Source organism: Notamacropus eugenii, chromosome 3 (assembly GCF_028372415.1).
Source record: "Notamacropus eugenii isolate mMacEug1 chromosome 3, mMacEug1.pri_v2, whole genome shotgun sequence".
Lineage (NCBI taxonomy): Eukaryota > Metazoa > Chordata > Mammalia > Diprotodontia > Macropodidae > Notamacropus > Notamacropus eugenii.
Window position 1 is genome coordinate 65,508,212 of NC_092874.1, and position 21,010 is coordinate 65,529,221.

The following is a 21,010-nucleotide window of genomic DNA, read 5'->3' on the forward strand; positions in this document are numbered from 1 at the left end:
CACATTTAGAGTCAGTTTCTTTACCTTCAACCCAACCCATACACAGATCCTTTCACCCAGAGATCCCTCTACTGGCCACATACTCCAAGAAAGTGTCCCTTCTAAATGTGACTCAAACATTTGAAAACAGCTTTCATGTCTCTACTAATTCTCTTCCCCATGCTAAACTTAGCTAGGTTCTGCCAACTATTTCTGGGCCCATCCCCTTCTGGATACATTTAAGTTCATCAATCCTTGGTATCCCTGGAAGTGGACAAAATACTACCAATATGCTTCATCATGAAATATCTCCTATTGTTTGAACACTCCCATTAATGAAGTTCAAAGGTGAACTGATATAGGCAGTGTATGTAATACAGCAAGTAGAGGGCCAGTCTATGAGTCAGTACAACTTGTTTTAAAATTCTGTCTTTGGAGAGAGGATTCTGGGAAGATGGCGGAGCAAGTCGGAAAATTCCAAGCTCTCAAGATTTTCCCCCACAAAAGAGTTAAAATAGCACCTTAGGGTGAACAAAATGTGGGTGGAGATAAAGAAGAATAAGGGCACCACAGGGATCAAAAGATCCTCAGGAAGAGGTTTGGTCCCAGTAAAGAAGAAATACCTCCAAGTTAGATTCCCCTTTAACAACCAGCAACCAGTGGCTAGTCCTGGGGTCAGATGTTTTGAGAGGCTGCCTCAGCCACAGGAACTTTCACCCCGGGGATAGTGAGGGGAGTTGGGCATTTGATCCTGGGGAAGATTGGGGGAACCTCTGCTGATAAGGAACACCAGGCCCAGCTGTGCTGTGCAGAGTGGGAGCCCATACCTCATGGGTGCAAAAGTAGTGGGGCAGAAAGCCTCTGGCTGAGGGCACTTACAGGATGCTGAGGTTTCGCTTTGGTTCCAAGCTAGGGGGGAGAACCGAAGACTTGGGGCAATAGGCAACATTTCCCATACCCCAGGGCTAGAGGTGATTACAAAAGTTAAGAAATACACAAGGAAAGGAGAAAGAATTCAATCACAGAAAGCTATTATGGGAAAAGAGATGACTAGGATTCATCTTTCAGAGGATACTGAAGTAAAGAAACCCCCAAAGAGCAGTGTCAAATGGTCACCTACCCAAAAAGAACTTAGAGGAGATCTTTAAAAAGACTTTAAAAATCAAATGACAAAGATGGAGGAAAAACTCAAAAAAAAAATAATGATCCAAGAAAAACAAGAAGGTTACGAAAGGAAAGTCAACCAATTAGAAAAGGAGATCCAGAATCTTAAGGAAGAAAATGACACCTTGAAAATTAGAAATGGGCAAAGTAAAGCCAGCGAAATTTCAAGAGATCGAGAAATAATTAAACAAAATATGAATAATGAAAAAAAAATAAGAGAAAGTGAAACATAAGAAAAACAACAGATTTGGAGAACACATCAGGAAGAAATCATATAAAAATAATTGGACTAACTGAAAGTTACAATAAAAAAATCTTGATACAATAATACAAGACATGATTAAAGAAAATTGTCTTGAAGCATCAGAACACGGGGGGGGTGGGGGTGGAGTAGAAATAGAAAAAAATCCCATCGATCACCACTTAAAGAGATCCTATGAGGAAAATTCATAGGAATATCACAGTCAAATTTTGAAACCCCCAGCTCAAGGATAAAATATTAAAAGCATCAAGATTAAAACAACTTAAACACGATGCAGCCACAATTAGAATTTCACAAGACCTAGCAGCAGAGACATTAAAGGACCGCAGGTCTTGGAACACAACATACTAGAAGAGTGAAAGAACTGGGGCTCTGGCCAAAAATATCATACCCTGCAAAGTTAAGTATTATTCAGAATGAAGAAAATGGACACTTGATAAACTCTTAGACTTTCAAGACTTCATTAACAAAAATCCTGAACTTAATAGAAGATTCGACATACAAGCATCAAGAGAAATATAAGGTATATATCAAAGATTGATCATAAGGGATTTATAGGGATGGACTGTTTACCTTTTATATATGTAAAATGTATGACTAAGACTTAATAATTGGGTAGCTCATAACAAAGACTGGGGTAAACTCAACGATGATGTTAATTTTTAAAGTAAAATCATTTAGGAATAGCTAAAGAGAGTAATTATTTTATACAAATGAGGCTCAAGAGGAAGAAACGATACAGAGGAATTAGATGGGGAGTGAGAGCTAGTAGTTCTGGTAACCTGCTTTTATCAGGAATGAGTCTAAGAGGGAACAATACATATATATTTAGAAAAATACAGAAATCTTCTAAATTCAGAGGGAATAAAAAGGTAGGAGCACAGGGAGGGGAGAAAGAACAAGGGAGGCATCTTTAGAGGGGAGAGGGAGGGAATAGGTAAAGAGGGATATAGAAAGATGCTTAGATTTATGGGAATGTGAGGATAGGGGAGGGATCCTTAGAGTGGAGTAGGCAAGTACTAGGAAGGCACAGTAATAGGGAGAAGTTAAGTAGAGGAGGCAGGGGCTATAGGAAACAAGAGATAATAAAAACCAAAGACCAGGTGGAGAATAGGTTTGGGAAAATATAGATCTATCTATCTATCTGTCTGTCTGTCTGTCTGTCTGTCTGTCTGTCTATCTATCTCATCTCTCTATCTCTCTATCTATGTGTGTGTGCGTATAAGTATGTGTGCATATATGTATCTGGAGCCATAGAGAAACATCTAAACCACTGTAGCCTTCTAGGGGATGAGGGGAGGTGACAAAAAGAACCAAGTAAAAAGTGCACAGCAGAGAACAAAAGAACTCACAAGGAAGCAAAGAAAAGATAGACAATTCAACACAAGTATTCACCATACAGGCTTTCTTGAGATGAAAATTTATTGTTACATAATTTGAATCCTCTCATGTTCTGCTACGCACATGTTTTTTTTTTCTTTTTAACTTTGATTTAAGTTCAAATATTTAAGTTTATGCTATGTTTTTTGTTTCTTCTCTCTATTCTGTATTTTTCTGGTGTTTGAGTCTAAAATAAAATTTGAAAAAAACACCTGTCTCTGATACATACTGGTCATGTGACCACAGGCAAATGCCTTAGTATTTCAGACAACCCTCTAAAGATACGTTACAAATGAGTTACTTATTCGCTTGTGGAAGAAGCCTCTACACTAATGAAGTTACAGATCCAGACCAAAACAAAGACCCCCCCACTCCTTCTGATATCCTTTTTAAGTAGCCACATCATGATCATTGTGCTCATAGCACTTCCAAGTTTACAAAACACTTTATTCACATTCCTTCCTGTGACCCTGACAGTCACCTTGGGAGGTGAGGTGCTATTTTCTGTATTTTACAAATGAGGAACCCTAGACTCAGGCTAAATTATTTGCCCCAAATTACACAGCCAGTAAGTATCTATTGGGGGATTCAAACCCGAGAAGCCTTCTCACCAAAGAATATCCCTCTGCCATGGCAGCCTCTTGCTCACACTGATGGGTTTCTCAGAGCTTTCATTTAGAGAAAGCACCAGCTTCACCACTTTTTTTTCACCTCCTATCTTAACTTGTGACTTTCCAAACTCTGACCCCATGTCCCAGAGTCCTCCCCTTTTCAGCTAACTTTTATATGTGGTCTTCTCCACAGAGCAAGCTCATGGGGGCTATATTTGTGTAGCCGACACTTACCGCAGGGCCTGGCACTGTAAATTCTAGTTGTCTGGTCTGACTACAAGGCCCATTCTCTACATCATGCAGTCAAGCTGCTCCTATATACTGGACTCTACCAAAGTTGACTGCCCAAATCATAACTTTCATTTTCACAATCTTTAAATGCATGTTTTGAAAATGTCTCTTTTAAGGTACAGTTAAATCCATAGTAAATTCTTCAGGATTAACCAGTATAATGATAACTTGTTTATATATTTTTTAATGAGAAATAAGTCTTAGAAAATAAAAACTACTCCTGAGACAGAGTTTCACTGTAAAACAAAATGTACCTTTTCCCTAGCCCCTTTAAACTAAGCCTAATTACCAAGAAAGTAAATTAGCTGTGATTTTAACAAAAAAAATTGTGAAATAAATGGGATATAGCCATTATGTGGCTCTTTAGTACATTTTAAAGAGCCTAGAAACGACAAAATAATAAGAAATTGGTAATATTTTTATTCTACTGACCTGTTTAAGTTGGCCTGTTTAGCATTAGGAGAAATGTTGTGTTTCTTAACACATTGTAATAATTAGTAATTTTACTAAACTTGGTTAGTCCCTGTAAAAATAACATAATATGGCTTAAACCAAGTGTTGCTAATTCTCCCAAATAATACACTCACAATACCCCAAAGGTTCTTTTTTCTAGCCTATATTTTTTAATTCATTATGTATTAACCATGACTTGAAAGTAAGTTCACTATAACCTTAAAAATGCATACCACATACACTAGCTATTTTGACAGGACCTATTAAAACCTCAACTCACTTGGGTAAAACTTTAAGGGTTGCCAAGAAAATTAACATGCTAAGAAAATAAATCACTTAAATATTTTAGAACAATTATTTACATAATAATTTCTATGCTAATTTAACCTATTAATTAAAGCAGGTCTCCAAGGACTAGCTAGCCCTTACATTAACCACTTCACATCAAAGCACAGTCAAAAAATAAAACTGTATTTCTCTGAAATTATTATAATTTATGCTTGTGACAAATTCAAAGTGGCTGTGCCCTGAATGCCCACTGTCCAGATTAGGGCATGCAGTTAGTGAGACAACCTATAGAATCCTTTCCATAAGTACCACTATTTCGAGATTTTACAAACACACACACACACACACACACACACACACGATAGACATATCTCTATATAGATATATTTATCTTGGACACCGAGACACTGCAATTGGATGAGGTAGGCCCAGGATTAAGCAAGAGGAAAGACAGCTGCATTGCTTATAGAAAACTGCAAAGCTCCTTTAATAACCCCAAATTTCTTCACTGTTGTAAGAGAAACAGTTTACCAGTAGTGTTTGCTTTTCAGTCATGGCACACTAGGCTCCAAAGAATTAAAAGTGAGTTTGATTCCAAGGGTAATGGATAAGACAATGGTGGATGTTATATACTACAGCTTGTTCACATGTAAGAAACAAGGCTGTTATTCATGAAACATTTGGTTCCAAGGAAAGAGTTGGAGATAAGCCATGAACAGCTTCCTGTTCATCTAGTATCATCAAAATGCTAAGTACAAGTGAGGAAGGCCCCAAGAACAGTAAGTAGACTTCCTATAGTAAAATTATGAGAAGACAAGAATGATACAGGATGAGCAGACATGAATGGACTGCAGCCTACATCACTAAAAGGAACATCAACCAGATAAAAGGTGATGAACTCTCAGAGCCATTTGAGCGGTACATGTGTGTTTATGTGTGAGCTTTTGTATGTGTGTGTGCATAACTGGCATCCAGAGATGTGTATATCAGCATGCATTTATTAGGTACATTCGATATAACAAGCTCTGTGCTAGGAATTCAAAAGTGAAAAAGAAAGTCCCTGCTTCCAAGGAGGTTGCATTGAGGTGGAGATAGTTGGGGAGTCAGAAGAGGGCAAAGGAAGATGGAAGAAAGAAATTGACTGTGTTAGCCAATGAGTGAATATATGACAACATATGACAAAAAGAATGACAATGATTTAAAGGAGGCAGGACACTAACAACTGGGGGTGGGGTGGAGAAGATCAAAAGGCACCAGCCCTTGGATCAGTCCATCAAGCTCTGGAGTTAAAATAACTAGGTTCAGTCCAGAGGGAAAAGAGGAGGAGAGTACTGCCCTGCAAATCAGATCCATTTAGCTCACTTTCTCCTGTCCAGGTCTCCAAGACCTTTAATTTTGCATTATCTGATGTCATTTGAACTTTGCCCAGGGAAACTCAGTATACTATATGATTGGGTTTCTGTAGATGTGTGTAAAAGGCCAACTCAACTCCAGGGCAAGCAACCAATTCACAAAGTATTTCAGAAATAGAACAATGTTTATTTTACACAACAAAATAATAACAATATTGATGATAATAGCAATATTTATCCAGCACCTACTATGTAACAAGCACTATGCTAAGTGCTTTACAAATATTATCATTTGACGTTCATAAAAATCCGACAAGGTAGGTGTTATTATTATTCCCATTTTATAGTTTAGGAAACTGAGGCAAACAGAGGTTGTCACTTGCCCAAAGTCACACAGCTAAGTATCTGAAGACATATTTGAACCCAAGCCTTCCTGATTCCAGGGCCAATACTCTATTCACTGTGTCATCCAGAGTAGCAGAGGTGCTATTTAACAGACAATTCTCTTTCTCCAACACTGCATCAAATCCTACTTTCTACTTCAAGGATATACAGACCTTCAGCCTTTTAACACTCTCCAAAGAGTATGGACTTCTCACTTTCTTCTCCAAGAGAAGCAATGTTGGATTTGCTAAAGGTATGGCTAAGGCAGCTGGGTAGTGTAGTATAGTGCTGGGTCTGGAGTCAGGAAGACTCATCTTCCTGAGTTCAAATCTAGCCTCAGACACTAGTTGTGTGACCCTGGGCAAGTCACATAATCTTGTTTGCCTCAGTTCCTCATATGAAAAATGAGCTGGAGAAGGAAATGGCATACTGCCAAGTAACCAAGTAAATCCTAAATGGGGTCATAAAGTCATAATTAAAAAATGAATTGAATAAGAAAGGCAAGGAAAGGCAACAAGCATTTCTTCTAGGCTTCCTATGTGTCCAGAACTGGCTAGGGATAAAATGCATGTAAAAGAAAGTCAGTCACTGTCCTTAAGGGCTTCCATTCTAATGAGGAAAGATAACAGAGAAAAGGGAGATCTAAAAGGCAAGGTGGGGAGTGGAAGAGGGTAAGGGGGAACATGGTAATGGACTCCAGAAAGTCCAAAGAATAAAGGTGAGCCAGCCAAGACCCCAGAAGGAACTGACCACTGCAGAAAGATGTTCCAAGGGGAGAAGGCTCCAGGAATTTATAGATACTCTATGGGGAGGAGAGGCCGAGGTGCTGCGAGAAGTCCCAGTGTGAGACTGAAGTCAGGTTAAGTCAGAGCACAACTCTGACACGAATGAATGTTGGACAGTCTGGGCCCTCTGTCAAATGAGAAGCCACAGGAGGAATGCAACAACGGAAGGAGGGAGATACCACCCCCATCCCAGGTCAAATCCACACGTGCTTCTCTAGGTCATGGCTTAGGTCCCTTACTCCTCCTCCAACTGAGAGCTGTGCTCTGTGCTTTATCTTCTCTCCACTAAGCAGGGCCCAGACTCTCTTGCTGAACCAGCACTGCCTCCAGTTGCGCCATTTCTCAGCTCTGCCCTGACTCCACAGATGGTCCTGGCACTTTCCTTCACTCGACAGATAGCCTATAAAACTCTAAGCACATCTCCGTAAGCCTGGCTCAAGGTTCTCTCATCTTGTGGCATCACTGTCTCTGGCCAAATGACTGAAAAACTAATTGGGGGGAGAGCAGGGTCGTGGCAGGAAGGAGGCTGAATAAAGATGGCAAAGTTAGGGAAAGCATCTTTGCCTACCATTCCTGGCATACCTCCTCCATTAGGAACTAGAAAATACAGCAGCTCAAATTCTTATTGAGAAAGTAAAGAAAAAGTCAAAATGAGTCACTTTTCAAACCCAGGGTAGCTTAGAGAGACAGACAGGTCTGAGAACCCCGGGCACAGGCGCTGGCTAGAAGAATGCATGCATGGAATCAGTGCCAGGGAGCTTTCTGGTACCAAGGGATAGATAGACAGCTCTCTGAGACAGAGAACCAAGGCAGAAAACACTGGGGCAGAAAGAGATCCCAGGGCATCCCTGAGTATAAGAATGGGGGTCATCTGGCAGCTCTGTTACTCTTTACCCAGGTCACAGAGGAGTGGTCACAAACAAAAATGTGCCCTAGCCGTATAGTGAGAAAGGAACAAGTTCCAGAAATGTAGCTGCGTAATTCTCATACTAGGAGAGAGCTGGGACTTAGTTTTAGCCTTCAGACCAGTATGTAAGTCTGCAGTGCAATAATCAGGACAGCAGTCCCAGACCAAAGAGGAGACAGCAGTTCAAGTGCTTCTTAAACTCCCTGGGACCTAAGAGTGACAGTCAAGCAGTAGTCTATTGAAACTCAAATACACACAAGCAATATATTCAAACCTAGGCCAGGAGTTTGCAGAGTTCCAGGCAACAGGCAATGAACAGACTTCTCCTCAGATCACATATGCGACCCCCAGACTGAGCTGTGAAAACAGCAGAAGCATATAAAGGGCAGAAGATCAAACTAAACGATTCCCCGGCACCCTTCATAAGTACACAGTGCCCAGGCACTCATAAAATTCAAAGTCAAGAAGCAGATTAGAAGGATGAGGCAAAAAAAAACTCACTATAAAGAGGTATTATGCTAACAAGGAAGGTCAAAACATAAACACAAAAGAGAAGGACTTGAAAATATCTACAAGCAGCAACACAAGCCAACAAGTATTCCTAGAAGAGTTCGAGTTTAAAAAAAAAGTTTTTAAAACCCAAATGAACTATGGAAGGAAAGATATGAGAAGATAACTAACAGCTTGGAAAATGAGATAGAAAACTTGACTGAAGAAAATGACTCCTTGGTAATTAAAATTGGCCAAATGGAAGCTAATGGCTCCAAGAGACATCAACGAGTAATAAAAAAAAGTCACAAGTCAAACAAACAGAAAATTTCATAGCACCAACCCAGGAAAACGGATCAAGGAGAGATCATTTAAGAATCACTGGATAACCTGAAAATCACAAACAAAAAAGGAGCCCAAATATTGTACTTCAAGAAATCATAAAACTGCCCAAACAGCTTAACACCAGTCACCTTATGGAACTCCAAAATGAAAACTCATGAAATATTATGACCAAACTGCAAAACTTACAAGTCAAAGAAAAAATACTGCAAGCAGCCAGAATGAAAGAATTCAATCAAGGAAGAGCCAGAGTCTGGTGCACACAAGATTAGCAGACACAACATAAAAGATCGGAGAGCTTGGGATAGGATATTTCACATAGCAAAGCAGCTATGCTTAAAACCAAGAAGGAACTTCTCAGGAAAAGTGAGGACAAGCCTACAGGGGAAATACTAATGTTTAATGAAATAGAGAACTTCCAAGAATTCCTGATGGAAAGACCAGAGTTGAGTAGAAAATCTGCCTACAAACACAAGACTCATAAGAAGTACAAGAAAGAAAACATAGATGAGAAGTCATTAGGAAATAAATACGGTTAAACTGTTTACATTATTATATGGGGAGATAATCACATAACTGCCCCCCTACCGAACTTTATCATCACCAGGGGTTTTAGAGAGAGAGTCTAGATTTTTAGATTATTTCAAAAGAAGAATGGAAAGGTGGGGAAGAGAAATGTACTGGAAGAGGGGAAGGGAAAAGAAGAATGGGGAAAATTATCTCATATAAATCGGGTGCTCAAGGAAGAGTTTACACAATGGAGCTAGCAGTGGTATAAATAAGAAATACCTGAACTCCACTCTCATTTAACTTGCTTAATGGAGAAATTACAAAGATACATACAGGTGGGTAGAGAAATTCATCTTATCAACAGGGAATCAGAAGGAAAAAGGGGGAAAGAGATGGAAGGAAAATAAAAGGGAGGACACATCAAGGGAGGCAGTGGTCAGAGGCAAAACAGATGTTTAAAGTGGGAATAAGAAAAAAAGAAGAGAAAGTATAAGAGAATAAGATGGGGGTAGGGGGAGAAATACACAGTTAACAATCATAACGTTGAATGTGAAGGAGATGAACTCACCCATAAAAGGGAAGAAGAAAGATGGATGAGAAAACAGAATCTAACAAGATTATTTACAGGTAACACATTTGAAAAAGAAAGACAGACACACAGTTAAAATACGGGACTAGAGCAGAATATTATGTTCCAGCTGAAATAAAAAAGACAAGATGGACTAAGATGGGTGAACCAAAGAACAAATCACAGAAACAATCCTTTCATCAAAGATAATAACAATGAGACAACATACCAAAACATGTGGGATGCATTCAAAACAGAACAAAGAGGAAACAAAATTATCACTTTTCACAGATGATATGATTCTTTACTTAGAAAATAAATTAAAAAACTAATTGAAACTTCAGCAAAGGTACAGGATATAAAATAAGACCACATAATCAGTTTTTCTGCATATTAACCACAAAACTGAACAGGAAAAGAAATTCCATTTAAAGTAAAATGACTATAAAATATTTAGGAATCTACTGGTCAAGACACACACACATGAACTATATGAACACAGCTGTAAAACATTCTTCTTACATATATAGAGCTAAATAATTGGAGAAATAGTCATTGCCCATGGGTGTGTAGAGACAATATAATAAAAATGTAAATAATACCAAAATTAATTTATTTATTCAGTGCCATACCAAACTAACAGGGACTACTTTATAGAGCTAGAAAAGATAATAAAATTCACCTGAAGAAACAAAAGAACAAGAATATCAAGGGAATCAATTTTAAAAAGGGAAGGAAGGGGGCCTCGTAGCACCAAATCTCAAATAATAGCGCAAAGTCATAGCTGTCAAAAATTTAGTACTGGGTAAGAAAGAGGCTGGTCAGCTGAACAGATTAAGTACATGATATACAGAAGCAAATTAGCAAGTTATCTAGTGTTTGACAAAACCAAACATCTGACAAACTGTTGAGAAAACTGGAAAATACAGAAAATTGGCGTAGACCTACATGAAATGAAAAGTGTTAAATGTCCAACACAGAAGTTTATATTTGCTCCTGAATAGAAAAAGGAACCACTGGGGGTGGGAGGAGGGTTTGATGTGGTCAATCTACACTTTGGAAAATACTGTCTCAATAGCTAAGTGAAGCGTTTATTGAAGGGCAGAGAAAAGCAAAGCATGGGGACTAATGAGAAGGCTATTGGAACAGTCCAGGTCAGTGGAGTAGGGAGGAATTGGGAACTGAAGGAAAGGACAAGAACAGTACACCAAATTTATAAAAATAAGAGTCAATGCCCAATTGACAAATGCTCAGAGAATATGAACAGGAAGTTTTCAGAAGAAATCAAAACTATATTAATAGCCATATTTTTAAAAAGCTCTAAATCACTATTAATTTTGGAAATGTAAATTAAAAACAACTCTGAGATACCAGCCCACACCTATCATATTGGCTAACATGACAGAAAAGCACAATGATAAATTTTGAAGGGGATGTGGAAAAACAGGTAAACTAATAACCTGCTGGCAGGCCATAAACTGATCCAACCATTCTGGAGAACAATTTGTAACTGCGCCCAAAGGGCCATAAAAACTGTGCATTCTCTTTGACACAGCAATACCACCATTAGGTCTGTATCTCAAAGAAATCAAAGATAAAGGAAAAGGACCCACATTACAAAAATATTTACAGCAGCTCTTTTTGTGGTCATTGGAATTGGAAACGAGGGGATGCCCATCAATTGAGAAATGGCTACCAAAGTTGTGGCATATGACTGGGATGGAAAATTCTTGTGCTGTAAGAAATGAAGAAGGAGGTTTCAGAAAAACCTGGGAAGTCTTATACGAAATGATTTAAAGTGAAGTAACAGAAACAGGAGAACACTGTACACAGTAACAGCAAGTCTAAAGATAATCAACTGTGAAAACTTAGTGACTCTGATCAAAAAAATGATCTATGACTATTCCAATGGACTCAGGATAAAAAAAGATATACACCTCCAGAGAGAAAACTGATGAGATCTACGTGCAGATTGAAGCATTTTTTTCTACTTTGTTTTTCTTGCTTTTAAATTTTTTTGTAACATAGTCAATAAGGAAATATGTTTTACATGACTTTACATATGTAATAGGTATCATATTAATGCTTGCCTTCTCAATAGGCTGAGGAGGGGCTGAAGAGACAGCAAGAATTTGGAATGAAATTTTTTAAATGAATGTTGAAAAATAGGAAACAGAACACTGACTGGTGTAGAAGTCAAGAACTTCAGAACAAATCAATACTAATTTATAATTATAGTTACTACTGTCATTTTTATTACGACTGTCAGGTCCACATTATCCACACTAATAGCAGAAAGCAGTAGCACAAATTCAAAAGAGGATGAGCCCCCAAAATGTTTCCTTCTAGAGAAAGCAGATACAGTCTTCTTTATAGGTTTTTTAAAAAACAGTTCAGAGAGGGGACTAACCCAGGGCGAATTCTGCACCCAGAGACCACGGAATATTGGAGCGAGGGAGATTTCTGTTCCAGAGAGACCTGCAAACCTCTCGCGGGGGATCCTTCCTGCTGTGGACTGGGCGCCAGGGCGAGAAGCAGAGAGCAACCCTACCGCGGCAGCGACAACGTGGGAAGAAGATCCTAGAGGGCTGCGAGACGGGATCTCCAGCGGCCACGCGGGTCCCCCCACCCACAGAGGGACCTGCAAACCTCTCGCAAAAGGTCCGTCGCGCTGCAGACGCGGAGCCCAGCCCGGACCTGCGGCGGCGGCGGCTGTGGCTCTGAGAGGCACAGTTCTAAGAGGGCTCCGGAGGCGGGATCTTCAGCAGTGGCACGGGGCCCCCCCCACCAGCAGGTGACTGACAGGGGTAGGTGAGAGAGTCCCTTTGGCGGGTTGAGAGGGGAGTGAGGTGCCCCCATGGCTCGTGCCCCCCCAGGAGGTGGGGACTGAGAGGCGGCTGCGGATCCCCAAGCGGGCGGGAGCCTGGTTCCATTGTGGAAGGTCTGTGCATAAACCACCTGAGGGAATTGAGCCAGAGAGGCGGCCCTGCCCCTGACCACCTGAACTTAATTTAACACTGAATAGCAGCCCTGCCCCCGCCAAAAGCCCTAAGGCGGGAAGCATCTTTTGAATCTCAGTCCCCAAACGCTGGCTGGGAGGAGTAGGAGGCGAGGTGGGTGTGAGGAGAACATTCAGAGTTCAGGCCACTAGGTGGAGAATATGCCAAGAAAAGGGAAAAGAAATAAAACTATTGAAGGGTACTTTATCGGAGAGAAAAAAACACTTCCTCCCCTCCTTTCTGATGGGGAGGAACAATGCTTGCCATCAGGCAAAGACACAGAAATCGAGGACTCTGTGTCCCAGCCCACCCAATGGGCTCGGGCCATGGAAGAGCTCAAGAGGAATTTTGAAAATCAAGTTAGAGAAGTGGAGGAAAGACTGGAAAGGGAAATGAGAGGGATGAGGGAGAAGCATGAAAAACAGATCAGCTCCCTGCTAAAGGAGAACCAAAAAAATCTTGAAGAAATTGGCACCTTGACAATTAGCCTAACTCAGCTGGCAAGGGAGGTGCAAGGGGCCAATGAGGAGAAGAATGCTTTCAATAGCAGAATTAACCAAATGGAAAAGGAGATTCAAAAGCTCACTGAAGAAAATAGATCTTTCAAATCTAGAATGATACAGATGGACGCTTTGGACTTTTCGAGAAAGACAGATATCTCAGAACATACCGCGCAGATTCGAAAAATGGAAGATAAGGTGAAATATCTTATTGGAAAAACAACTGACCTGGAAAATAGAATCAGGAGAGACAATGTAAAAATTCTGGGACTACCTGAAAACCATGATCAAAAGAAGAGCCTAGACATCATCTTCCATGAAATTATCAAGGAAAACTGCCCTGAGATTCTAGAACCAGAAGGCAAAATAAATATTCAAGGAATCCGCAGAACACCACATGAAAGAGATCCAAAAAGAGAAACTCCTAGGAGCATTGTGGCCAAATTCCAGAATTCCCAGGTGAAAGAGAAAATATTGCAAGCAGCTAGAAAGAAACAATTCAAGTATTGTGGAAATACAATCAGGATAGTACAAGATCTGGCACCTTCTACATTGAGGGACAGAAGGGAATGGAATAGGATATTCCAGAAGTCAAAGGAAATAGGACTGAAGCCAAGAATCACCTACCCAGCAAAACTGAGTATAATACTTCAGGAAAAAAAATGGTCTTTCAATGAAATAGAAGACTTTCAAATTTTCCTGATGAAAAGACCAGAACTGGAAAGAAAATTTGACTTTCTAACACAAGAATGAAGAGAACCATGAAAAGGCGAACAGCAAAGAGAAATCATAAGGGACTTACTAAAGTTGAACTGTTTACATTCCTATACGGAAAGACAATATTTATAACTCTTGAAACATTTCAATATCTGGGCACTGGGTGGGAGTACACACACACACACACACACACACATATGCACACACGCACACATACACACACGCACACATACATAGAGACAGAGTGCACAGAGTGAACTGAAGAGGATGGGATCACATACTAAAAAAAAAAAAATGAAATCAAGCAGTGAGAGAGAAATATTGGGAGGAGAAAGAGAGAAGTTATATGGGGCAAATTATCTCTCATAAAAGAGACAAGCAAAAGACTTATTAGTGGTGGGATAAAGAGGGGAGGCAAGAGAAAAACATGAGGTCTACTCTCATCACATTCCACTAAAGGAAAGAATATAATGCACACTCATTTTGATAGGAAAACCTATCTCATAATACAGGAGAGTGGGGGACAGGGGCTCAAGCAGGATGGGGGGGAGGATAGAGGGGAGGGGAGGGCAGGGGGAGGAGAATGCAATACGAGGTCGACACTCATGGGGAGGGAAAGGACCATAAGAAAATAGAAGTAATGGGGGACAGGACAGGATGGAGGGAAATATAGTTAGTCCTATACAACACAACTAGTATGGAAATCATTTGCAAAACTAAACAGATATGGCCTATATTGAACTGCCTGTCTTCCAAGGGGAAGGGGTAGAGAGGGAGGGAGCCAAAGAAGTTGGAACTCAAAGTGTTAGGACCAAATGTAATGTTATTACCACTGGGTAACAAGAAATACAGGTTAAGGGGTCAAGAAAGCTATCCGGCCCTACAGGACAAAAGAGAAGACGGAGACAAGGGCAGGGAGGGAGGATAGAGGAGAGAGAAGATAGGTCACAGGGGCAATTAGAAAGCTTGGGTCTGGGGGGGGGGAGGGAAAAAAAGGGGGGAAAATGTGTAACCCAAAAATGTGTGAAAATAAATGTTAAAAGTTTAATAAAAAAAAAAAAAAACAGTTCAAAAAGCTTACATTTAAATGTTAAACACTCATCAACTGAATGACAGAACAATATGGCCTGGTAATGTGCAGGGCAATGTGAAGAAAACTAAGCAGGGATAAAAACCTGATTACAGATAAGTCTTAACATTGATAAACTTCCCAAAGATAATGATCCTAAGTTCTGGGTCCTCATACCTAAAAAAGAGGGGTTGTACTAGGTCCGACTCTAAGGCTTAAGAATCGTCTATACAATCTTAAGAAAGACACTTCCTATGACTAATATGATGTTGTAAGAGCAGGTGAACAACGGGAGTCTGTTTTGGGAGTGAGAAATGAAAACAATTTCTAACATGCTTTTATCTTGCAGAGCTGGTATGAGCACAGCCTAAAGGAAATATGTCCTAATATTGCTGTTATAGATCTTGAAGGCTCTGGTTCTTAAGACTAGGGATGTCAAACATTTAAAAAAAAACAAACAAAAAACCCCACAGATCTTGAATGGCCATATGTTTTCTTAGAAAACTTCAAATTAACATTATTTTTATTTGCTCCCAATGACATTTTAATCTGTCTCCTGGGCTTACCCAGGAATTTTAGGGCTGAGAGTTTGATACCTTTACTTTAGATAAGTGGCTTCCGAATATTTTTGATTGTGTTCCCTATTAGTAAAAAAAGAAATCTAAGCACATAACTTCAATATGTATATATGTATTTATTAATAAATTATATACATGAACTTCTACTATACTATGATGTACACTATAAAACAAACAAAAATAGAAATTAAAAAGAATGAGATAAAAATGAAATAACAATTGATCCTAGAATTAATAGGAAACCACTGGAGGTGGTCGGACTTGCATTTTTGGAAAATAATTTTGACAGCTATGTTGAAGATGGATTAGAGAGGAGAGAGACTTGAGACAGCAAGGCCAATAAGGAGACTCCTGCAACAGTCTAGGTAAGGGGTGATGAAGGCTGTGTGATTAGAGAAAATGAAATAAATCTGAAATGATGTCAAGGTAGATACAAGATTCGCAAGGGGTGAGGAACTGAAGACATTAAGTTGTGAACCTAGGTTAGAAATCAGGAAAGTGGTTTCTATTCTCAACAAAACCATCCCCCTAGAACTGCAATACTTAGCGGGATATATATAATTCCTATCTAGTAGCCCTATCAAGACTGCAGAAAGCAGCCCATGCTCCTGTGACTTACTCGCTTGACTCTCCCCTACCACAACTGTCTTTTCTACTTTATTTTTCTTGCTTTCTTCATGCTGGCAAAAGTGTGGGCACCACGTCGGGCTTTCCTCTTCTGCACACAAGCCTTTCTTGTTGCAGCCCACTGCTCTTTTTGTGATTAGCTTTTGTTTACACTGCATGTACCTTATACGTACAGACATGTTTACATATTATCTCCTCCATCAGAAGGTGAGCTCTTTGAGGATATGGATTATTTCGGCATTTCTTTGCATAATCAGTGCCTAGGACAGTGCCCAGCACAGAGGAAGTGGTGAGTAACTGCTGGCTGAATAATGACATCCAGCCCCCATAAATCAAATCCACAAATGCCTAAGACTTTTATAGAGGGGCAGGTCTCAAAATTATTTCTCTAAAAATGTACTATATGACTTCTTAAAAGGTTTAATGAAATTCTTGAGATGAATGTTCATATCATGGGCAGGAAAAGGAGATAAGGAGTACCCTTTCAAACCAATTATGACAATTTTTACTCAAATAACAGTTGGAAAGAGCTGATAGCAATTTAGTGGTCTTTCAAAAAATAGAAGTCCACCATGTTTTGTTAACTGTTACTCCCTTGAGAGATTAGTGGTCTGAATTGTACTGCCCTAAGACATAAGTACCTTTGATTATCCCCCCACTTCTGTTTAAATAATATTTAGATTTCTTATAAAGATTATTATTTTATAAAATTGTGTGTGTGTGTGTGTGTGTGTGTGTGTGTGCAAAGGAAAAAGTAGAAAAGGAATAGAAAAAACAAGAAAGGCAAAATAACAAAATAGAAAAAAAAACATGAATGTATTACAAAATAAATATAGCTTTAAAAGAAACTAAGGGAGGGGCAGAGCCAAGATGGTAGAGAAGAAGGATGGACCTGCTCTAGCTCTCCCCATAAAATACCTGTAAAAAATTACTCTAAACAAATTCTAGAGCAGCAGAAGTCACAAAATGACAGAGTGAAACAGATTTCCAGCCCAAAACAGCCTGGGAGGCCAACAGGAAAGGTCTATAGCACCTGGCACGGAGTAGAGTGCAGTCCAACTTGGGCCACACAGCACAGACGAAACTGGAGTACGCCTCATGGTGCGGAATCACTGGTAGCAGCTGCAGTTTCCAGAGTTCTCAACCTACAAACCCAAAGACAGCTTCAAAGTTCTTTCACCAGGGTGAGAAGGGAGGCTCAGACTGCCCCAGTCCCAGTCCCAGGGCGGCAGCCACTGCTGTAGCAGCTTTCACTTTTGGAGCCCCCTGCCTAAAGACCCTGGGGGAATGGAGCAGCTGATCTGGGTCTGATCTGGGTCTCAGTTCTGAGCAGTGGTGCTGGGACGAGAAGGAGCCCCAGCTTAGTGAAGCTAGTGGTGGCTGTGGAGAGGAAATCCTACTCACAGTTCCAGGGCAGAAAAGAGTGCTTGTAGTTGCTCACAGACCAGACTGCAGGCCAGGAAAGGAGTAAACTCCTCCCCCGTGATTGTGCCACCTTGGAGGAACTAAGAACTTACAGAGTCCCCCTAGAGTCCCCAACCTCCACTTGACAAAGGAATCAAAAGTGAAGTAACTGGCTGGAAAAATGCCCAAAAGAAGGGAAAAAAAATAAGACTACAGAAGGTTACTTCTATACTCTATAGTGAGCAGGTATTTTCCTCCATCTTTTCAGATGAGGAAGAACAAACATACCATCAGAGGAAGACATCAAAGTCAAGGCTTCTGCATCCAAAACCTCCAAAAAAAATATGCAATGGTCTCAGGTCATGGAAGAGTTCAAAAAGGATTTTGAAAATCAAGTAAGAGAAGTGGAGGAAAAATTGGGAACAGGAATGACAGCGATGCAAGAAAATCATGAAATGTGAGTCAACAGCTTGCTAAAGGAGACCCAAAAAATGCTGAAGAAAATAACACCTTTAAAAATAGACTAACCCAAATGGCAAAAGAGATCCAAAAAGCCAATGAGGAGAAAAATGCTTTAAAAAGCAGAATTAGCCAAATGGAAAAAGAGGTTCTAAAGCTTCCTGAAGAAAATAGCTCTTTAAAAATTAGAATGGAGAAGATGGAGGCTGATGACTTTATGAGAAACCAAGAAATTATAAAACAAAATCAAAAGAATGAAAAAATAGAAGACAATGTGAAATATCTCACTGGAAAAACAACTGACCTGGAAAACAGATCCAGGAGAGATAATTTAAAAATTATTTGTCTACCTGAAAACCATGATCAAAAAAAGAGCCTAGACATCATCTTCCAAGAAATTATCAAGGAAAACTGCCCTGATATTCTAGAATCAGAAGGTAAAATAGAAATGGAAAGAATTCACCAATCACCTCCTGAAAGAGATCCCAAAAGGAAACTCCTAGGAATATTGTAGCCAGATTCCAGAGTTCCCAGGTTAAAGAGAAAATATCACAAGCAGCCAGAAAGAAACAATTCAAGTATTGTGGAAATACAATCAGGATAAAAAAGGATTTAGCAGTTTCTACACTAAGGGATCAAAGGGCTTGGAATATGATATTCCTGAAGTCAAAGGAGTTAGGATAAAAACCAAGAATCACCTACCCAGAAAAACTGAGTATAATACTTCAGGAGAAAAAATATAATTCCAATGAAATAGAGGACTTCCAAGCATTCTTGTTGAAAAGACCAGAGCTGAATAGAAAATCTGATTTTCAAATACAAGAATCAAGAGAAACATGAAAAGGTAAATAGGAAAGAGAAGTCTTGAGGAACTCATTAAAGTTGATCTGTTTACATTCCTACATGGAAAGATGTTATTTGTAACTCATGAGACCTTTTTCAGTATTAGGGTAGTTAGAGGGAATATATATATGTGTGTGCATGCGCGCATGTGTGCAGGCATGTAGGGGTATCTATGCATGTGCATATTACACATGTGTAGGTATGTATATGTTCATGGGTGTATTTGTGTATGTATATATGTGTTTGTGTGTGTGTGTGTACATACACATAGAGGGCACAGAGTAAGCTAAATATGAAGGAAGAATACCTAAAAAAAACAAAATTTACTGTTGAATGGAATGTACTAGGAGTAAGAGAAATGGAGGTAGAATCTAGCAAATCATCTCACATAAAGGAGGGAAAAAAGAACTATGATAGAGGGGAAGGGGGGAGATGAAAGGAATTAATTGAGTCTTTGTCTCATGGGCTTTGGCTTAAGGAGGGAATAACACACTCCATTGGATATGGAAATCTATTTCACCCTGCAGAAAGGCAAGGGGGAAGAAGATAAGAGTGGGAAGATAATAAAAAGGACAGCAAATCGGGGAAAGGGATAATCAGAAGTAAACATTACTGTGGCAAGAGAGGTCAAGGGAGAGAATGGAATAAATGGAGGGCAGGATAGGACAGAGGGGAATGTGGTTAGTCTTTTACAACATTGTTACACATGTATGGCCTATATGGAATTGCTTGTTTTCTCAATGAGGGTGGGTGGGGAGGGAGGGAGAGAATATGGAACTCAAAGCTTTAAGAATGAATGTTAAAAATTGTTTTAAGTATGCAACTGGAAATTTAAGCTATACAGGTAATGGAGTATAGAAATCTATTTTGCTCTACAGGAAAACAGAGGGAAAGGGGGATGGAAGAAGGGTGGGCAATAGAAGGGAGGACAGACTGAAGGAAGGGGTAGATTGGGTGCATACTGTCCTGGGGTGGGGAGTGGAGAGAGATGGGGAGAAAATTTTGAATTCAAATTCTTGTGGAAGTGAATGTTGAGAACTGAAAAATAAATTATATATTAAAAAAACAAGAATAAATGTGATTACTATTATAAAAACAAACAAATAAATAAAAGAAACTAAACAATGAAAAAGTGGGAAAACAGCTTTCATCAGTTTTACAGAATCCTGAATTTCTAGGCTCTCCAAAAATTTTGAAAAAAAATCAGATACCCAGACTTTCTGTGGTATCTTTTAAACCTCCCCCCAAAAGAAAAAAAGGTTACAAACCCTTTTTCTAAAGGAGTTCTTCCCCAGGTGTTCTGGACTGAGGAATAAATTGCAAATTGGGAAAAGAAGCCCCAGGAAGAAAAAGGACTTAAAGCTCTTCTATTGATGCATCATGATTCATTTATTCATTACAAAAAGTCATTAATAACCTATAATAAAATCATTTTGTTTTACACTGACCTCAAATCACAATCCATTTTTGATAATTCAGAAATATATTTTAACTGCATCATATATTTAACTGATCTTATTGCTTCTAGATATGTCAGACTGCTATTTAATGTCCCAAAATAACAGGAAATAGTATGTTATAATCATCAGTTCAAGGCAGCAACCAAGTAATTTTTCCAATTAAAAGATAGATTTTTATTCCCTTATTCCCTACTTTTGGAATACTGTACACTCCCCAGAATGTTCCCCTAGATTTCTAAGCAAAAGATGGTTTACTCAGACTTCTCAGTGAGTACTCTGTCATTCAAAGGAAAAGCTTATAAAAATTACCTTAGGGTTAATTCTCACAGAATGACCAGAAACCAAAGCTATCACAATCCTCATGAAAACCTCACTTAACCAAGCACAGAGGACATCTTACTAAAGGAGTCGACTCATTTAGAATGAATATTAATCATGTAGAAAGTTCAAATTTATGTTCTATAAGATGGCCAGTGTTGCTGTATGTCGTTTCTGTGCCACTGTATAACAATAAATGTTCCAAATACTGGTTCCACCACCACATGTAACGATAAAGTCATGCTTCTACTTTAAGTGTAGAACAAACGTA

The 21,010-nt window shown here is 39.3% G+C and overlaps 1 protein-coding gene across 6 annotated transcripts in view; it reads right to left on the minus strand.

Annotated features, from left to right (window-relative positions):
• The window catches only part of ARHGAP21 (Rho GTPase activating protein 21), a 154,616-nt gene that overhangs the window by 71,199 nt on the left and 62,407 nt on the right, over positions 1 to 21,010 (minus strand). The gene's annotated exons all lie outside the window — the stretch shown is intronic.